The 20,903-nt window shown below is 32.6% G+C and overlaps 1 long non-coding RNA gene across 2 annotated transcripts in view; it reads left to right on the top strand.

Moving 5' to 3' along the window:
- LOC123649113 overlaps window positions 1–20,903 on the top strand; it is a 226,587-nt gene that overhangs the window by 65,748 nt on the left and 139,936 nt on the right. The window contains exons 2-3 of one of the 2 annotated variants that reach the window (XR_006738871.1): window positions 1,947–2,099; window positions 2,629–2,723. This is a non-coding gene — a long non-coding RNA (uncharacterized LOC123649113). Of the gene's footprint in view, window positions 1–1,946; window positions 2,100–2,628; window positions 2,724–20,903 lie in introns of those variants that run through there. The other variant, XR_006738873.1, reaches the window with a different exon arrangement.

Here is a 20,903-nt window from a genome sequence, read left to right as displayed (position 1 = left end):
CATTTCGTATAAATTCCCTGGAAAACGTTCTATGCTTGGTGTTTTTTGTTTTTTTGTTTTTTTCTTTTTCCTGGCATGTAGTTCTTTAGTAACTTTCTGTGTTCTTCTGTGGAATAGTGTCCATTTATCCTTTCATAATCTCAAACTCTGTTTCTTTTTTTTAGGTTTTTTTTTCCTGTAGTCCTTTTATTTTGCGTAGTGTTTGGGTGTAGGGGATATGTATGGATTTATGGTATATGCATTCTTTTAATTTTGCTCAAGCTAACAAATTTTTTTGATATCATGAATAACATTTTGACTTTTATTGTAACTGAAAAATTATTTTTCAATCTGAACCACAGTATAATGAATGAGAATTTCTTTTTCTATTCTTTTTTTAATTTTTTTTTTAACTGAGTCAAACTAGAGTGAGTCCTGGGAAATGTAAATAGCTGTGGTAGCATATGGTCTTTTAAAAATATTTGGTTATTTTTTTATATAAAATTACTTTAACTTGTCTTATTTTAAGATTAAAACATATCTCAGTCCTTTAGAAAGTAATATAGAGCTTCTAATTCCACATGTGACCCAGAAGCCTCACATCCTGCTATCTGGCATCTGTCACATGGGGCCTTCTCTTATTTGCCCATTGATCCTCTGAATAATTTTATCTACCTAGGAGCTACTCACCTGCTCTCCAGGCAGTGTACCTTTCAGGAGCAGCCGGTGCATTAGTTACCTATTTCTGTGTAACAAGTTATCCCTAGACTTAGCAGTTAAAAACAAACAAACAAAGAACACTTATTGCCTCTGAGTTCTGTGAGTGAGACAAGAGGTCTGAGGTTTTCCTTCAGCATTTCTCATAAGGTTGAAATCAAGCTATCAGCTGGGGTAGTAATCTTCTAAAAGGGTAGGCTGGGGCTGACAGATGAGATTCTAAGCTAATTCGTGTGGTTGTCTTCAGTTCTTTATGTGCTGTTGGATTGATAGCCCAAATTTATCACTATGCCATGTCAGATTCCCTATAGGGATGTTCCTACCATGGTTTCTTATGTACCCTGATGTGAATGATGAGAGAGAGAGAGAGAGAGAGAGAGAGAGAGAGAGAGATCCCAAGATGGGAGCCAAAGTCTTTGTATAACATAGTGTCAAGATACCTCATAACTTCTGCCACATTTTTTCATTGTTATGTGTGAGCCAGTAAATCCACTCCACACTCAAATGAATTTGATTAATACCCAGAGGTAAAACCACTGGGGCTGTGTTAGTGGCTACCTTTTCAAAGAGGTGAAGGTTCTGAGCATTAAATCACTGCCTCTTAGCTCTTTTCATGGTAATCTTCTGTTTCTTTTTTACGTCACCAGGTTACAGAATTAATTTTTTAGGTTATGCTTCCTTCCATTTTTGTTATTGGTATGTTTTGTTATTTTTCTGTTTTAAAAATCTGTTTCATTAGCTGTTATGAAGAAAAGTATTTGTCGAGTTTCAGTCTGCCAAAATTATTTAGAATATCTCTAAAAAATCAATGATGTTATTTAAAATTATCCTTAATTGTAGTAATATGAATATGCTTGGCAAAGTGGTGAGATCCACAAGCCTAGATGTGTTTTTATCAAAACTGTAGTGTTAGGCAGGTATATTATGAAAAGATTTGATGAATAGGGTTAAACAAATCACTGTCAGTATTCAAGTTTCTCCAGCTTGAAGCTTCTATGATTCAAGTGCTAAAAGTCTGTGGTATCATGTCTATGTAACCTCTGTGAGTCAAGAAAGTTATTGGTAACTCACTTTAATATTTAGGTGTAAAACATCTGGCAACTACTTTACAAATTTGTCTGTTAAGACCATTTCCTAGCTGATCTGAGAGAGGTGGCTGATTGCATGTCTTCCCTCTGTCTTATTAACTTTATTCTTTTGGAACCCCTTCTAATGATAAACCATGCCCTGTCTTCTTTATTCCATGATAGGTAACGTCTCCTCAATATCTACCTGAAGATTTCTTTCCGCCAACCTGGAAATATTTTCCATATGAGACAAGAATCTTGAACTAAAGTTGCTTAAGTGGCCATCCCAGGTCAACTAAATGTGGATGAATATATGTGATACCACAGGAAAAAAAGGTAATGGAATGATATAACATTTGGTACTAACATACAATATAAATATTAAGCATATTTTGTGTGATATTAAAATATTTTATAATACTTTTACATGTTCTAAAAATTTGTTTTCAAAATATAATGGTATAATTCAATTGGGTATAGATTACTATACCAATTATAGAAATAATGGAAAATAAGGATAAGAAAGGCCAGTGACTCTCAAAATGATATAGCTTTTTTGTTGTAGAATCTAAGTAGACCTCACAAGTTCTGATCCATAGCACAGGAAGGGCTTCAAAATATTATTTTGCCTCTATTGTTACAGTAACTATGCTAAGGTTTGAATGTTTGTTTCCCCTTTAAATTTTATATTGAAACTTAATTTCCAATGCAACATTATTAAGAGGTAAGGTCTTTAGGAGGTGATGAGGACATGAGAATTCTACCCTTAATGATAGAATTAGTGCTTTATAAAAGGTTTTGAGGGGGCAAATTAGTCTCTTCTCATCCTTCTGCCATGTGAGGACATAGCATTTTTCCTCTCCAGAGGGGACAACGATAAGGTGCATCTTGGAAGCAGAGAGCATCCCTCACTAGACAAGGAATCTGCTGGTGGCTTGATCTTGTACTTTCCAAACTCCAAAACTGTAAGGAATAAATTTCTGTCCTTACCAGTTACCTAGTCTTTGATATTTTGTTATAGCAATAAAAATGAAAGGCAGACACTGAAATGGAAAAGGTTGACCAATAGAATAAGAATGTTGATTAGTAAATCCTCATTCCATTGAGTCTATGAGGCCCCATTTGCACTTCATTGCTGCTTTCAGACCAGTAGCCCTATGTTGTTCCTAAATTTCCCATTTGATTCTTATACCCTATACTCTTATCACATTTTGGCTTTATTTTCCCTTTTTTTTATTTGTATGAATTTGACAAGTACAATTGTAATTTTCTTACATGAATATATTGCATTGGTGAGGTGTGTGCTTTTAGTGTAGCTATCACACAAATAATGTACCTTGTACTCATTAAGTAATTTCTCATCATTCACCTCCCCACCATTACAAGTCTCCAATATCTATCAGTCATCTCTGCTAATTTACCAGGACACAGAATATTGACTTCAAAAATCCAATTGAATTCTCATCACACTATTCCTGGAAAAAAAATTCAATCGAAGTATATCAAAACCATGGTATTGACTTACAAAGAAAAAACTTCATATTTTCTGGGGTTTGTGTTGTTAGCAATTTAATCATTAAATTAAAAAAATACATGTTAATCATTTTATATATTAACATAATAGTGTGGAAATGTAGGTGAAAGAATAATATATATTACCTATAATGCATATTTCATAGATACAATTTAAATAGATATGCAATAATGCTTTGTACTCCATAAATCATATTTAAAATACAATTATTTTGATTATAAAATTTCATCAAGCAGAACTCAATTACATTATCCTTTTCAAATTGTCCTTTCTGACTACAAAACAGTATATATGTATACTTAAATCTACTTAATATTTACCTGAAGGTTGATCCAAGATTTTCTATTTTTATTATCAAAATATAACAAAGTGTTCTAAAGGTGATGTTATGTGGAATTAAACACTTTTCATCCCATATTAAGTAATTATATACCTGATGTCCACCAGTCAAACCATTAGGAACACACCTTTAGTAAAATAAAGTTAAATTTTTAAACTTAGGAAACAAAGAAAACAACAAACCAACAAGAACCTTGGGGAGTATCAGAAAGAAGATGTTAGCAGAGGCTTCTAATAAGATTCTGATTGTTTTTCATTGATTTAGGGAAGGTGCAAGGAAGTAGGGGTTTGCTTTGGAGTAGTTGCTGTCATGAATTGAGGGTGATTCCATGATTTACCTAGGAGGTGGTAGTAATGGAGTGACTCTAATATTGTCCTTGTGGAATAGTGTCAGATTTTTGTGGTTCTGTAGATTTCTTGTTTTAGTATGTGCTCATATGATTAGAGCAGTATCATATTTTTGTCTCACTCTGTCACAGTCACAGAGTAACTTCATCTGATGTTAGAGTTCTGTAAAATGGTTCACACACAGCATGATAACAGCAGGCCTAGCTGGTAGCAACCAGCAGTTACCAGCTGACAGCTGTTGGAAATTATTTTTTCTGTATCAATACCAATAAAAATTTTAAATACGTATCATTTTCAAATATTTATAATTTTATCTAATTAATACAAAAATTATGGACTGTTCTGTGATGATATTTTTCTATGTTCTCTCCTGTAATAATTCTGATCATTCTAGTATTTCTCCCAAGTAAAATTTATATAGTATTTTTATTTTAATTTTTAAAAGGAATTTATGTTATTTCAACTTCATTTTACTAGTTTGGGCAAGTTTATTTTTAATTCTACTTCTCCTATTTAGTTATTTCCTATGTATTTTATCTTCTTTATTATAATGTCTCTTAGTCCCCCTGCCTTCTAGCAGTCACTGGATAATTTATTCAGAGATGGATTAGAATGCACAATTCACTTGAAACTACATCTTTGGTAAAAGAATTTGGTATACAATATAATTTGCCTGTAACATGTGGGTACATTAGTCTGAACAGTATATCAGATAACAGATCATCAGTTCAAATTGGGAGATCTGGCAGAATTTAAGTTCATATAGAAAAGTTCACATAGATTTCCTTATATGGAAAATAAAGGCAAAAACAATTAGCCAGTGTCATATAATTCAGCATCTGTACCATGAAGTTCATGCTACAGCCTTCCAGTCATAAAGCTATAGGAATTAGAATACAGAAGGAATTTAGAGGACTCAAGCAAGGGTAGAGGCAGGTTACTACCCTTTCTTAGACTCCCCATCTTAAATAGAGTACCATGTTTTAGGTAGTTTCATGAATTCATTTAACACTAATTTATTGAAAGACCTGAAAAAAGTAAAAACAAAAAACAAAAAACAAAAAAATCCATGAATATTTCTGTGAGAAAACAAATCCAGCTGGAGGAATCGGTGGTACAAAGATCTTGAGGCAGGAAGAATGTTTGAGAAAAATAAGAACATCATTGTTACAGAACCAGAGCAAGCAAGAGAGAGAGTAGAAAAAGTAAACAATTTATGGAAGAGAGGGTAGATTATATAAGGACATCTTCGTCCTTGAGAGGACTCTGACTTGTACTCTAAGTGACAAGGAAAGGCAATGGATGGTAAGCAGCAGAGTGTTCAAATTATCTGACTTGTATTTGAACCAAATAATACTATTTTGGGGGGTAAAAAAAAAAAACAGGCTGTAGGAGTAAGAAAGAGGTAAGGATCACTTTTGAGGTTGTTGCAATCATCCAGAAAAAGAGAAATGGAGTATTTGATGAGTAAAATGGCAGTGAAGGTTATAATAAGGGACCAAATTCTTGGAAGTTAAAGTGAGAAGAAGAATGTTCTCACAGATTGAAATTAGGTGTATGGGAAACAGGGGAAGTGAAGATGACATCAAGTTGTTTGCCTTAAGAAACTGAAAAAAGTAGAGTTTCTATTATTCTTATAGTAGAGACTGTGAGAGGGAACATAAGATTTTAGTTTTATTCATATTTCTCAAATATTTATTGTTTTCATCGAGAATGTGGAGAAAGGAGTTGGTAATATAAGTAAGTGGAAAGTATAGAAAAAAAAGAAAAGTTTCAACACTGGATGATGGATAAGTATAGACAAAACTTTCAATCAGCTCCTAGGATATACTAACATATGGAAGAGAAGAACAACTGTGAGAAACTAGAAAAGGATATAGAGGAATGACAGAAAGCAGAAAGAAAACTAGATTTCAGTGTCCTGGAAGGTAAGCGAAGATGTTTTTCAAGGAAGAGAAATTGATCCACTGAGTCATGTGCTGCTGAAAGGTCACGAAAGAGGAATGACAATTTACAGTTTGATTTAAAAAAGTTGATGTCTTTGTAGATCTTGAGAGAACATTATTGAAATGTAGAGACCAAAATCTGATTGGAGTAGATTCAAAGAGAATGGAAGGAAAAAAATAAGAGTCAGGGACTAGCAAATTTTTTAAGAGTATTTTCTGTGAAGGGAAGGAGTAAAATGTGCCTGAGGGTTGGGAGCACTAGCTAAACATGGGTCAAGCAACAATAATCTTTGTAAAACTAAGAAATAATATGTTTGTAGGTTGATGAGATGCATTTATTTAGGAGAAAATGATGGTGCAGGAAGAAAGCAATGGGTAATTCTTCCATGATTTCGTGAGTAAAGAAGATAGTATTTAGTAAGAAGAAGACTTGACTTTAAGAACACATGAAACTTATCTATATATTGCAAGTAAAAGTAAATATATAAACTCAGATACAGGTAGGTAGATAGATGTATTGTTGAATGTTTGTAGGAATATTCACCTAATTATTTTTTTAATTAAATAAGAAGCAAAGTCATTGATGGACTGAAATTGAAGATGGACGAGGAAATATTGAGGATTTGAGGAGAGAGAGTGATGTGTGAATCAAAATTTCAAGGGAATGGAAGAGTGAGAAAAACTAATAAAATGATATAATTTTTGAAAGCATTACAAGCACTTTGAGGTTCATGGTTATGGATTTAAAATTAGTTCAGACTGCGTTTCTCCATCTATATTTAATCAGTCATACGGGTACAAGAGCAGAGTAGGTAGAGGATTGGATTTAGACAAGGTGCATATGTAATGGTATAATATTAATGATTAATTAGGTAAATTAAGTTGTGTTTATAGGACAAAAAGGACTTTGGTAAGCTGATGACATAGGTCCCAATGGTCCCTGCCTGGTGGTATTCATGCTCATGTATAACTCCCTGTCCTATAGTGTGTAATGGACCTCCTCTCTTATTCTAATGAGTAGAATATGACCAAAGTAATGGGATGCCAGTACTCTAATGAGAAGAATATGACCAAAATGTTGTGACTTCAGTCTTTTTATCATACTCTCTATATAATCTTCTTGCATAGCATAATTTGTAAGCTACCATGTTGGAGGGTTCTATGTCACAAAGAACACAGGGAAACCCTTTCCTAGTCAACAGATGGTAAAAAACATAGACCCTCAGTCCAACAGTACACAAAGAACTTAATTCTGTCAACACCAACCTGAGTGAATTTGGAGGTGAATCTTTCTTCAGTCAAGACTTTACGTTAAATCATAATGCTGACTGACACCTTGATTACACCTTTGGAAGAGACCCAAAGCTGACGATCCAGGTAAATTATGCCTGGTTTGTGCTCTACAGAAACTGTGAGGTAATAAATATGTGATGTTTTAAGCCCCCAAATTTTGAAGAAATCTGTTGTGCAGCAAGAGATAGCCTATACAAAAACTTATGAGCATGGTGAGGTACAATTAAGAGTGGTTATCACTGAATTGACGATCTTGAAATGATTGGAAGATTCTTTTTAGTTGGAATAATAAATGAAGGCCACTGGAAAAATCTAGAAACAGTAGAATTAGGGTTGGACATTTGAAACTGGCTTTATGGAGGAACTGCAGTTATTGAAAATGACAATACTTAGGTGTGACCCTGGTAGCTACATTGAAGAACAAGATTTCAGTCCTTTTCCAAATGATTACAATAGTCTTGACTTGCTATTCAGAGATCTCCTTAATGACTGCAGAGCTGATCAATTATTTTTGGAAACTAAAATAATTTTTATCATTCAGCTATTTGTGGTGCTTTTAATAGGACTGTAATTGGTTTCTTATAGATTTCAAAATCCAAAGGGATATAAGCACTTTTGAAAATTTCTCATGCTACATTTTTTGTCAGCTATCCGTAAACTTCAACAAAATGTTTACAACTATAATTTTATACTAAAATTCTGATGATTTGTTATTTATTTGCAAATTGATTATTTTGACATGTATTTGAGTTAGTGAAATCCCAGTCTTTGTTTTTTTTTTAATAATGATTCAATACAAAGTATCTTATCTGGTGACTTGAAGTATATACTGATGAAATTAGTGTGACTAACTCTGATTTTGGCACTTACAAAAGAAATTTATGGCTAAATGTAGTATAATAAATATAATGTGAAGAGCTTCATGAAGCGTAAGGCAATTTAAGGAGACAGTATCAAAACATAGAATTAGAAATGAAGATAAATGTTTTCCACTAACTTAATGAAACAAATTCTGTTAGATTTTCCTTAAGATTGGATCAGATCAAATACCTTTTTTTCCTCTATTGGAAGTTTTCCATAGTACTCAGTAGCTAGGTAGGTAAAAAGCTAAAAATGTTGATGTAACATTGTGCTCTCAAGATAATGTTTCTGAGTAGGAATAGACTTAATATTTATGATAAAATAATGAATATTTAATAAATATTGAACAATGAATAATATCATTACTGTAGCTCTTTTCTCAAGTGAATTTTCTCTCACTCCTTTCTCCACTTTCTTTCCCTGTATCTTTGTTTATTCCCTTATTAATGAGATCTACACACATATAATGCTGTTTTGTCATTTGTTAAGAATACTTCTGCTTGGTGTAATGGCTATTGATTGTTTTGAAGCCCAGAATTTAAATTTTTGCAGCACAGTGCCATTATTTTGGTTTCATCAAATCACCCTTTATTAGGATGGCCATGTAATTTATTTTTTAAGTGGAATCACTTTTGAGAGTGAGAATGTTATTGTGACTACACTGGGACATCAAGTGTACACTGCAATTGTCCTGGGAAATTAGACATGGTTTTTCACCCTGGACTTATCTCACAATCAACGATTATTTCAGATTCCATAGACCATACGTTCTAAACTGACCAGATAGTGCATTCTATGCCGTTGTTCACATGGATAAGCACATGAAACAATTCTTGCCAGTAAGGGCCATTTGGGGGGTTTTGTTTGATTTTTTGGGTAAACAGATTCTCTCCTTTCAATCAATGAAGGAGACTGGTATTTCAAATCTGAAGCTTACAGGATTGTTCAGCACTTCCAGAAAACACTCTACCTGAGCACAATACTTACTCTAGAGAGGGAGAGTTAGTATGTGGATCCTCCGGTCATTATTTGCATTTTCTTTCAGGCTGTCCCTTGAATAAGCATTAATTCAGAATTTATATTTAAGTCTAATTAGGTTGACAATGCTATAAGTTTCAACTACTGGATTGTTCCTGACACATCTCTTATAGAATTTAATAACTATTTTGAATAAATTTAGTGGCAGGTCAAAAGCCATAATTCTGTATTATAATATCTGAGATATTCTTATATATGCATGCTAAATTAACTCCTTCACAGTGTGATGTATGCAGAGTGTGTATCATAGAAAGCGAAGAGTAAATAATCATGTTGCCTAACACATGCTTTTGAATGGATAGATATGTCTACTGAAATGATTTTGAAAAGAAAAAAAAAAAAAAAAAAATCAAACTATGGATATCAGCTGCATATAATATTTTTTTTTTACTTTACTATGCACAACTTACATTTATGATTCTTGCTATTTTTCCAATTGTATGATCATAATAAATGCATTGTGTGCATACTTTATTATGACAAATTATATATTCATTTGCCCAAATTTTGATAGGTAAAGGTTAATGGAAAGGTTTTAAATATTAGTTTACTTCTCAGATTTCATAGCCTCAGATTTGCATAAGCACTTAACCCCAAAGTTAGACTATTTATTAGTTTTATTTCTGTATTTAAATGGGTTAAGACTGGCCGGGCGCGGTGGCTCACGCCTGTAATCCTAGCTCTGGGAGGCCGAGGCGAGTGGATCGCTCGAGGTCAGGAGTTCGAGACCAGCCTGAGCAAGAGTGAGACCTCGTCTCTACTAAAAATAGAAAGAAATTATCTGGCCAACTAAAAATATATATACAAAAAAATTAGCCGGGCATGGTGGCTCATGCCTGTAGTCCCAGCTACTCGGGAGGCTGAGGCAGTAGGATCGCTTAAGCCCAGGAGTTTGAGGTTGCTGTGAGCTAGGCTGATGCCACGGCACTCACTCTAGCCCGGGTAACAAAGTGAGACTCTGTCTCAAAAAAAAAAAAAAAAAAAAAAAAAAAAAATGGGTTAAAACTATTCGTTTATTATGTCTATTAGCATTTCCTAAGGTATTTAACATTATTTAAAAACAAAAATACTTTTCTGTAAATGTTATACATTTTGGAACAATTAGCACTGTATTAAGCAAATGCACTCTTATAGGTTCAAAATTGTTACAATATGCAAATCTGTATTTTTTTTATGTGTATTAATATCCCAATTTAGTAATCTTAATAAAATGACTTTATTCTAATGTTAAAGACTTTAAGGATATCATGTGACACTTATATACAAAACTGTACATAAATGAGCAGTCATTTGGAGTATGATTTCTTTATTAGGATGGAAAATCATTTATGAGACATCTTCTGTACTACCTGATATGCTTTGTGAATCAGTGCACATCTTAAAAGGGTTATTTGGAAGTCATGGTATATTGTGTGGCTTTGTAATAAGAGGATGATTTATTGCCCATGTGGAATTTAGAACAAAATTTGGTTATAGAAACAATAATGAGGAATTTCATAAACTACAATTATTCCTCACAGTAAAAATCACTGTGCATGTTGAAACCGTACAAACCAATCTTAATGAGAACAAGTACAATTACTTCATGGACTTTAAAAACTTTTGTTACAACATTAAAAATATTTCTTTCTGTTGTTAATTACAACAAAATAGTAAAACTAATAGTACATTGTAAATTAAGATATCAGAAACTTTGTGAAATTTTTTTTATTAATAAGTATCAAATGTAGTTTGAACCGTGCTCTTTCAAATGTAGTATGGACAGTGTTTATGTTACAAGGGAGTACCTTTTCTATGTGATAGTGAATTTTCATATTTCTTTATAAGTTTGAATCAGCTTCTAACATTTTATCCTTGTGGCTTCTATATTTTGCAATACAAACTAGAATTCCTTTAATCTGAAGTTTGTCATAATGTCACTTAGTCTGGGACGTTGTCATCTTTTTCATCTCAGCCATTTCCCTATTTATTATGTTGATAAGTTCGCTTTCACTGTTTGTATACCTAGAATCTCTAAACTGCAATATTGTCAACATTCCTCTGGTCTGTTACTACATTTATAACTCCATTTATGTTTGTTCGATTTAAATTTCACTTCTAGTATTACCACTTTTCATTTCCTTGCTGCACTTTAAGTTTTGTTGGCCTTGCCTATTTTGATTATCCTTTTTTGAAATGTGAAGTAGGTGTGTTATTTGGAGGCAGATATTATAAATACCTGTTTGTGTGTGAAGTGAATAACACATGTGCTATGACCAATTACTGACAGATTTTGAAAAAAGTGACATGATTAGTCACTGATCATGATGTGCATCTGTTATTTATGAAGTGACTAATGGATTGAAGGGCTATTAGTAAAGTTTGTATTTTATGTAATTATTAATACATATAGCTAATATATTATGGTGATTAAAATTTAAATAATGTTGAGTAATAAATTCTACTTAACTAAATTCTGGTGCATAATTGGAACCATGCAAAGTAAGGACTGCCTTTAATTATATTTCAATCATGAATCTTTAATTTCACTGAAAAAATCTGGTAGGATAAATAAAATATTTAATTTTTAAGACACCTATGATAGTTTTTTTGAAAAGCAAATAATCAAGTCAATAAATTGTGTGTACATGTATGTATATGTTTTGTATATGCTGCAGTAATTTGAATTGTTTATTAAGATATGCAGATCTAGATTCTAGTTGATATTTGCTTCAGTGATATTAACATTTAGGGATTGGTTGTTAACTTTTATACACTCTAGAATAGCTGAAAACTCATGATATATAAAGCAATTTTAAACATACCTTGGGGATATAAGTTTGCTGACGAATACAGGGCATGCCAAGAGATGCATTTTCATTGAGATGTGTTAGGAACTCCTCTAAAAAACAACGTATGCCTGAGAGTCACAAACATTCCACATGCTAGCAATCTGGCAATTTGTGTTTTTTTTTTTTTCTAATTTATTTGAAAGAACTTTGTCTATTTAATCAAAACAACATTTTGACATGGGTCATATATATTTCAGTAAAATATGACAATAGCATGAAGGGTGGAATGGAATAAGCGAAAGTACACTTATTGCAAGATTCTTATGTTCAAAATGACTTTATATTAATTTAGGATAAACTGTAATTTTAAAATGAAAAAAATGAGCAATGCAACCAAAAGTAACCTCTAAAGCTTGGTGTAATTATATATTAAAGTTGAAATGTGAATAGAATAAGTACTCAATTTATCCAAAATATGTCCAGAAATACTATCAAAGTTACAGTGAAGAAAGGGAGCAAATAAAAAACAACTAAGTTGGTAGACTTAACTTCATGCCAATGACCTTACCTCATTAAGTATAGAGAGGCTTATAATTGCTATTAAAAGTTAGAGATTATGAGTACCAATAAATGAAGACCCAACTATATGCTGTTTATGAGAGAGAAACTCTAAATATAAAAACACCAAACAGGTTGTAATCAAAATTTTAGAAATAAATATACCATGCAAACTCTTAAGAATCCTGGCATGGTATATTACTATGAGACAGAGTAGGTTTTAAAAACAGCATAACCAGAGATAAAGAGATACTTAAATATTATGGCATATCATGTGTATTCACATAATAATATAGCTTCCCATACATTTTACAACATAATTCTAAAAGTACGTGTACTTAAAAGTGAAAACATCACTGACAGATTTTTAAAAAATGGCCAATTCAGAATTTTAACTTGAAATTTAATATCACTCATAATAATTGCAAGAAGAAATAGACAAAAGAAAATAAAAAAACAATACAGTTATATACTACTTGAGCAATACCATCAACCACATTAAACTAATAGAAATATGTAGAAGACCGCAGCCAAAAGATGGAACATACTCATTATCTTAAAGTCAATCAGCCTTCTTCAATGTAGACTACATGCTGGTCCACAACACAAGTTTCAATAAATTTCAAAAGTTGAAACATTACTGAATATGCTGTCTGATGACAATATAATTAAATATTATTAATGAAAACTAGATAACCCAAGTTAATTGGAAATCAATCAACATATTAATACTTCTAAATAACCCATTGGTCAATGAAGAGATCACAATGGAAATCGGATAAGATTTTGAACTGAACAGGTAAGAAAACACAACATATCAAACTTACTGGGATGCAGCTAAAACAGTGCTATGAAAAAATTATAAATATGTTAGAAAAATGTAATATCTAAATATAAATGTTTTAAGATATCATCTTCAGAGTCCAAAAAAAGGAGAAAAGTAAACCAACATAAATAAACAAATGGAAAAAAATCATATCCTTTATCATTCTATTTATGTAAAATTCTAGAACTTGCAAAACTAAGCTATGGAAATCAGAATATGGTTGGCTCTGTGGTAGGGGAAGTTACATATACTGAGAGCATGAGAGAGGATTCTGGAGTGATGACCGTGCTATATATTTTGATTGAGGTTTGATTATATGAGTGAATAGATTGGTTAAAACTCAATGAACTGCCCAATTCACCGTCAAGGTATTGAGACCTGTATATTTTCTTTTCCTTTTTTTTTTTGAGACAGATCTTGCTATATTGCCCAGGCTAGTCTTAAACTCCTGAGCTCAATTGATCCTCCTGCCTCAGCCTCCCTAGTAGCTGGGATTACAGGTATATGCCACCATGCCCAATGAGAACTGTGTGTTTTCTGTATGTGACTGTACCTAATTAGAAAAAATAATCTCAATTAAAATGAAAGACATTGTTTATGAATATGTGTTTACATATTCAAAGCAAAATATCAGGAACTGTACTTATCTTTAACACTTGGGATTCACTCTTGTAATTTATATTTTATCTTTAACTGTCTATTCTACAATTTTATATTAAATACAGTCAGTTAAACATCTCTGTATTGATTTCATCACCTTAAGATCACTGCTTCCTGGTTAAAAAGGCTTAAAAATCAGAATGGTTTTTTCATCACTATTTTTACAGTAAGACTCAATATGACCGTTGAGTATATAGAAAGTAAGATGTGAAAATTTAATTTGTTTCTATATTGAAATAAAAATGAAATGCAAACACCTTCATTACTAATTCATTTGGTGTTTTTGATCTTCTCTCTTAAAAAAATTAAAGAAATCTAAAACTCTTTCCTCAGCAGCTATAACACGATGATTGAGTAAAATGGAACCTATATTGGTTTACCTGAAATACAGTCCTCACAGCTGGCAAGTGTCAGAACACTATCTCCTGGAACTGCTGAAAAATCTGTCGCAAATTCTCTTTAAAACTACAAGAAATCAGTATCTACTGAGCTTTTATTATAACATCCGTTTGATTTTTAAATACTTGTTTGAGAATCACATGTATTTATGACTGCATGAACACTAACACACAAATACAAGGTCAAATGCTTTAAGAAATAGAGTTGGAGTAAAGCTGGAATATTGGCACAAATGAAGAGGAGTTATGAAGATCAGATAAACTAATTTCTTTCAAAGATAGCACATTTTATGGCCTGGCGTGGTGGCTCACGCCTGTAATCCGAGCACTCTGGGAGGCCGAGGCGGGCGGATTGTTTGAGCTCAGGAGTTCGAGACCAGCCTGAGCAAGAGAAAGACCCCGTCTCTACTAAAAATAGAAAGAAATTATCTGGCCAACTAAAATATATATAGAAAAAATTAGCCAGGCATGGTGGTGCATGCCTATAGTCCCAGCTATTCGGGAGGCTGAGGCAGGAGGATTGCTTGAGCCCAGGAGTTTGAGGTTGCTGTGAGCTAGGCTGACGCCATGGCTCTCACTCTAGCCGGGGCAACAGAGCGAGACTCTGTCTCAAAAAAAAGAAAAAAAAAAAAGATAGCACATTTTACATATGTAAAATAAGGTATGTTGGGGTTGGGTTGGTGATAGCAAAACCATTAAATGCAGCCATATTCTATTGAAAATATAGTTTCTACTTCACATTTAGATATGTTTACAGGAAGGTGGTTTGGTTGTCAGTGTGATTATGTCCATAAAGTGTTTGATGGGAAATAAATTGAGAAATTTATTTTCAAAAGGCACATCTGCTTGTAAAGACATCAATAAAATAAATGAATCTGTGGTTACTAGGCCTTTTTGTTCATATCAGAGTAAGGATTGAGGAGAAAATTGAATGGAAATCAAACTTATTTGTCTATTTTACATTGGAAAATTTAGTGTATTGTATCTGGCAGAAGGAAAGACTACACACGGAATGGAAGTGCTCATCAAAAATCAGAGTTGGGCTGAATTTGGAGAAGAGTCTGGAGGAAGTTTGAGCAAGAGAGATTTTGGGATACACGCAGTATCCATGCTTGAGTCTTTGGAAGTTGGGTGACATGTACTTTAAGAAATGTTCCCTGGGTTTTATGGATTGCAGCACTTTTGGCACTTTTTAAAAGACTTTTAAACAATTAAATTGCTTTGTCATTGCTTTTAGATGTTTATCTGAATTCAATAACATGCTGAAACAACCATAAGGAGTTGCACTTTTATAGAGTTTTAACAATAAATTTAGAGAGTATATTTTTTAAAGCATACATCCCAATTATATTGTTTTCAAAGTTAAAGTAGCTTTTTATTAAAGAGTGTGTGTGTATAAATATATATGTAATTTCCTCCTTTTTTGTTTTAATGTTTCTTGCACTCCATGATAAATTCATGGTAATTATTTGCCATCTAACTAATTTTCCATTTTTGTATCTTAACACTTCTTAGCACTTCGTATTTTCTGAATTTCTGAAACTTACTACCTTATTCACTACTTTGGCCATGTATACATGTATAATAAATTGAGTGTTCTTTTTCTCTGAATAACTAAATGTCTGATGACTGGTTAAATCTACTTTTGTAATTGTTAGGTCTTAAGTATGTTTTTTTTTTATTTTTTTTAATCATCGTTAGGCAACCCTAACTTGTTTCACCTATCTTTGCCTTTTCTTTATCCCTGCAGCAGTATCTTTTGCAAATTACCATATGTTGGTCCAATTCTGTCCTGTTTTTTAAGGCAATCCTACCAGATTGCATATGTCAACAGACTCCTTCAGACTTACATCCAGAAGTACAGAAGGATAAGGTGACTCATTATATATCAGCAAACCAGAAGCCAGTCCTTGGCATATCCTTTGCTCTTAATGAGAACCATGATTTGATTAATCAGATGGATGAACAAAAACTCATGTCATGCCCAGCTGTAGCACTCCATAGTCTGCCCCTCCCAATACCGAATCCATTTATAGCTTTGGATTTCTGCCTTGGCATGTTCTTCTAATTTTCAAAATTGAACTGCTGCCTAGGATGACTTGATTTTATCTTCTGCTTATTAGTTTGGAACTCTGGAGGACAATAATTACCTGACTAGTATTCAAACTACTAATTTTTTAGACCATATTCATTTGACCATATTCAGCTATGTATATTGGGACCAATACTTGTGGTTGGGGTAATTTCCATATCTCTGTTCAATTGCTTTTAACCCTGGATTTCTGAAACTCTAGTGGTGCATTGGCTCACGAGTGCCTTGTATGTTAACTTATCAGTAAATGTTAATTCAAACAATGTGCATTTATCCTCTGAGATTATATTAAAAACAATAATGCTATATTTGGTGCTGATTAAAATATATGGAAACTCTGGAATATTGATCTCTGAGTAATCAGGTTTTAATTCTTAGCACTATAGGCTGTTATGTTTGTTTGTTTGTTTGTTTATTTATTTGAGACACAGTCTCGCTCAGTTGCCCGGGCTAAACTTCAGTAGTGTCACCATAGCTCACTGCAACCTCAAACTCCAGGGCTCAAGCAATCCTTCTCCCTCAGCATCCCTAGTAGGTAGGACTACAGGCCAGCACCACGACACCTGGATAATTTTTCTATTTTTAGTAGAGACGAGGTCTCACTCTTGCTCAGGCTGGTCTATTATGTTTATTCTTAAAATGGAAAGTACATGAAAAAAAACTTTGGATCTGAATCTATCTATTAAATCATAAATTACTACAAAACTGTGAAGGTAGTTAAATCTAGATGTTTATTTTTTTAACATAATTGCCTTCACAATTTCATATTTGACTTAACTATATAGAAATGAAAGTGGCATTTCTAACACAAAATGCTATAGTTTTTTATTTCAAATTCAACTAATAAAGCACACTTTTAATGACTCTCTCTAAAGTTTGATATTGACTATTAAGCATATATAACATTTGTTTGCAGTAGAAAAACAACAGTTTCAAAGTTCAAACTAGCATTTCCTCAGTGTGGTACCCAAATGGGATGAAGACAAAGGAAATTTGATGTCCTGAGGATGTGTTCAAACTACTCTGCCCAGCACGCTGACACTACTGTAGTCCTCAAAATTTCTCACCTAAATTATTGCAACATTCTTGTAAATGTTTCATTTTCAATTAATTCTATCCTATTTTTTATTAATCCTGTATGATGATGTTAAGTGATTTTTCTTTTTTAATACATAAACATTAAATTTTTTAAATTGATAGATAAAATTGCAGGTATTTACCATGTACAACACAATGTTTTGAAGTACAGTTAACCCTTGAACAATTTGGGGGTTAGGGGTGCCAACCCCTGTGCAGTCAAAAATTTGAGTATAACTTTTGACTCCCCAGAAACTTAACTACTAATAACCTATTGTTGACCAGAAGCCTTATTGGTAACATAAACAGTTAATGTATATTTTATATGTTATATGTGTTATGTAATGTATTCTTAAAATGAAATAAGCTTGTGTAAAGAAAATGTGACTAAAAAAGTTATAAGGAAGAGAAAATATATTCACTATTAAGTACAGGTGAATTATCATAAAGGTCTTCATCCTCATAATCTTCACATTGAGTAGGCTGAGGAGAAGACGACGGCTTGGTCATGCTGTCTCAGGGATGACAGAGACAGAAGAAAATTTGCATGTATATGGACTCAGACAGTTCAAACTTACCTTGTTCAAGGATCAACCGTATATCTACATTATGAAATAACTAAGTACAGCTAATTAGGATATGCATTAATTCACTTATTTTTCACTAAGAACAGTTTACATTCATCCTTTTAGCATTGTTCAGGAGCATGTTGTTTTATTCCCATGTACTTGTGATTTTTCGAAGTTTCTCCTATTATTTCTAATTCTATAGCAAGTCAGAAGAGATACTTCATTTAATTTTTATTTTAAATTTGTTAACACTTGTTTTGTGGCCTAACATATGATATATCCTTGAGAACGTTCCATCTATGGTTGAGAAAAGTGAATATTCTACACCTGTTGGTGGAATGTTCTATCTATGCCTTGTTAGTCCATTTGGTCTGCAGTGTAGATTAAACTGATGTTTTCTTATTAATCTTCTGTCTGAATGGTCTTACCATTGATGAAATTGGGGTATTAAAGTTCCTTAATATCATTGTGTTATAGTCTATCTGTCTCTTTAGATCTATTAATATTTGCTTTAATATTTAGGGGCTCCAATATTTGGTACATATATATTTACAACTGTTATATCCTCTTGCTGAATTGATCCCTTTATCATTATATATTGTCCTTGTATATATCTTTTTACACTTTTTGACATGAATTTTATTTGATATATTTTACCTAAGTATAGCTACTGCTTCTTTCTTTTGATTTTGGCTACTGCTAATCTCTTTTGTTTCTTACTTACATGGGATTTCTTTTCCATCCCTTCACTTTCAGTCTGTGTCCTTATAGTTGAGATGAGTCTCTTGTAGGCAGCATATAGTTAGGTCTTATTTTTTTTTTTTATCCATACACTATTTTGTCTTTTGATTAGAGAATTTAATCCATTTACGTTCAAACTAATTATTGGTAGGTAAGAACTTACTACTTCCATTTGTTTATTGTTTTCTGGTTGTTTTTTAGATCCCTTCTGCCTTTCTAGCTGTCCTTTTTGATGCCTAAGTGATTTTCTCTAGTGGTATATTTTTACTCCTTATTTCTTTATTGCTAGTATATCTACTATAGGTTTTTGCTTTGTGGTTACCATGTGGCTTATAGAAACATCTTACAGTTATATAATAGGTTATTTTAAGCTGGTAACAATTTAACTTTGAGCACACAGACACACACATAAACACAAATGCTACAGTTATATTTTACTTCCCCCAAATCAGTTTTTCATGCTAAAATTTATATCTTTTATGTTGCACATATTTTAACAATGTGCAATATGTTATTAGAGTATTCTAAATTTGACTATGTACTTAATATTACCATTGAGTTTTATACTTTAATGTATTTTTGTGTTACTCATTAACCTACTTTGATTTCAGTTTAAAGAACTCCATTTATTATTTCTTGTAAGATAGGTCTGGTGATAATGAACTCTTTAGCTTTTGTTTGGGAAACTCTTTATCTCCTCTTTATTTCTGAAGGACAGCTTTGCGAGGTACAGTGTCTTTGCTGGAAGTTTCTTGTCCTTCTGTACTTTGAATATATCATCATACTCTTTCTTGGCCTGTAAGATTTCTGCTGAAAAATCAGCTGGTAGTTGCATTAGACCTCCATTATATGTTATTTACCTCTTTTTTCTTGCTGCTTTCAAGGTCTTCTCTTTGTCTTTGATAGTTTGATTATAATATGTCATGGTGTAGTGCTATTTGGATTGAATCTGATTGAAAGCCTTTGGCTTTCCTGTACTTGGAAACAGAGTTCTGCTGTTGTAGATTTCTTATAGTTGTAAAGTAGATGTGACTGAAAATGATACCCAAAGTGTTTTTGAGCATATTACAGAATTGCAATATAATCCAAAGGCTTGTCAAGTGTCTATTATATTATAACAACCAGAACATCTTTTGTGAAGATGTGGATTCATGACTTGAATAAACATTGAAATAAAACTGAGACTCCTGATTCTGAAAAACATCCTGAGCCTTCATTGTCATTGGAAACAACTCATTTTTAATCTTTATTCAAAAACATTGTAATAGCCTATCACTAGAAGTTCTTCACAAGAGAATGTTTATTCTTCTGAAGATCCACTACTTCTATTCATTATTTCTTGTGTACATTTAATTAGAATCATATACCAATGTGCTGCAGGCATTTATGTATCAAATGTGACACAGGTAATTTATCCACTAGAAACATTTAACATTTTTGCTAAATTGTCTTCATGGAGGCTTATTAGAAAATGTATAGAATTGGAGTATAAATATGTTAGAATAAGAAGGGTAAAATATTACATCAGAAGTAAATTTTCTTTTTAGGTAACATGAGAGATTATGGATGTTTTAGTTAAAACAGTTGTGAGTGGCTTAGAAAATTTGTTTCTTGGATTGGTTTAAATCTGAACTCAGTAGTAGCTTTTATTCAATGAGCTTAAGTTTCAAAACTTCTCTGATATAAAGGAAAAAATCAAATGCTTGGGGTGATGGAAAAGTTGAAGTGCCTTCTTTATGAAAGGTGTGCACATATACATCTGCTACCTACTTAGATATGGCTCAGAAGAAAATTGCTTCACTAAGGAATTGAGAAATGTATTTATTGGGGAAAGGAGAACCAGCTTCCTGATAGAGTTCTCTGATTGTTACATGCTTTGGATTGGGATAGTGGTAGGAGATGATGCTCTTAGCAAGGTATCCCTAATTTCAATAGTAATTTCAAAGTTATAGAGGCTTTGTTGCTGTCCTCAACCTCCTAATAAAGGGGATAAACTTACAACATTGGGAAGGAGGGACAAAAGGATAGCAGAATGACTTAAACCACAGATTTTGATGGTGACCAAATAATCATATTTATAAAGAAATAT

This window comes from Lemur catta, chromosome 13 (assembly GCF_020740605.2).
Source record: "Lemur catta isolate mLemCat1 chromosome 13, mLemCat1.pri, whole genome shotgun sequence".
Taxonomy (NCBI): domain Eukaryota; kingdom Metazoa; phylum Chordata; class Mammalia; order Primates; family Lemuridae; genus Lemur; species Lemur catta.
The sequence above is the reverse complement of the archived record's forward strand: the minus strand, read 5'-3'. Positions and strand labels throughout refer to the sequence as shown.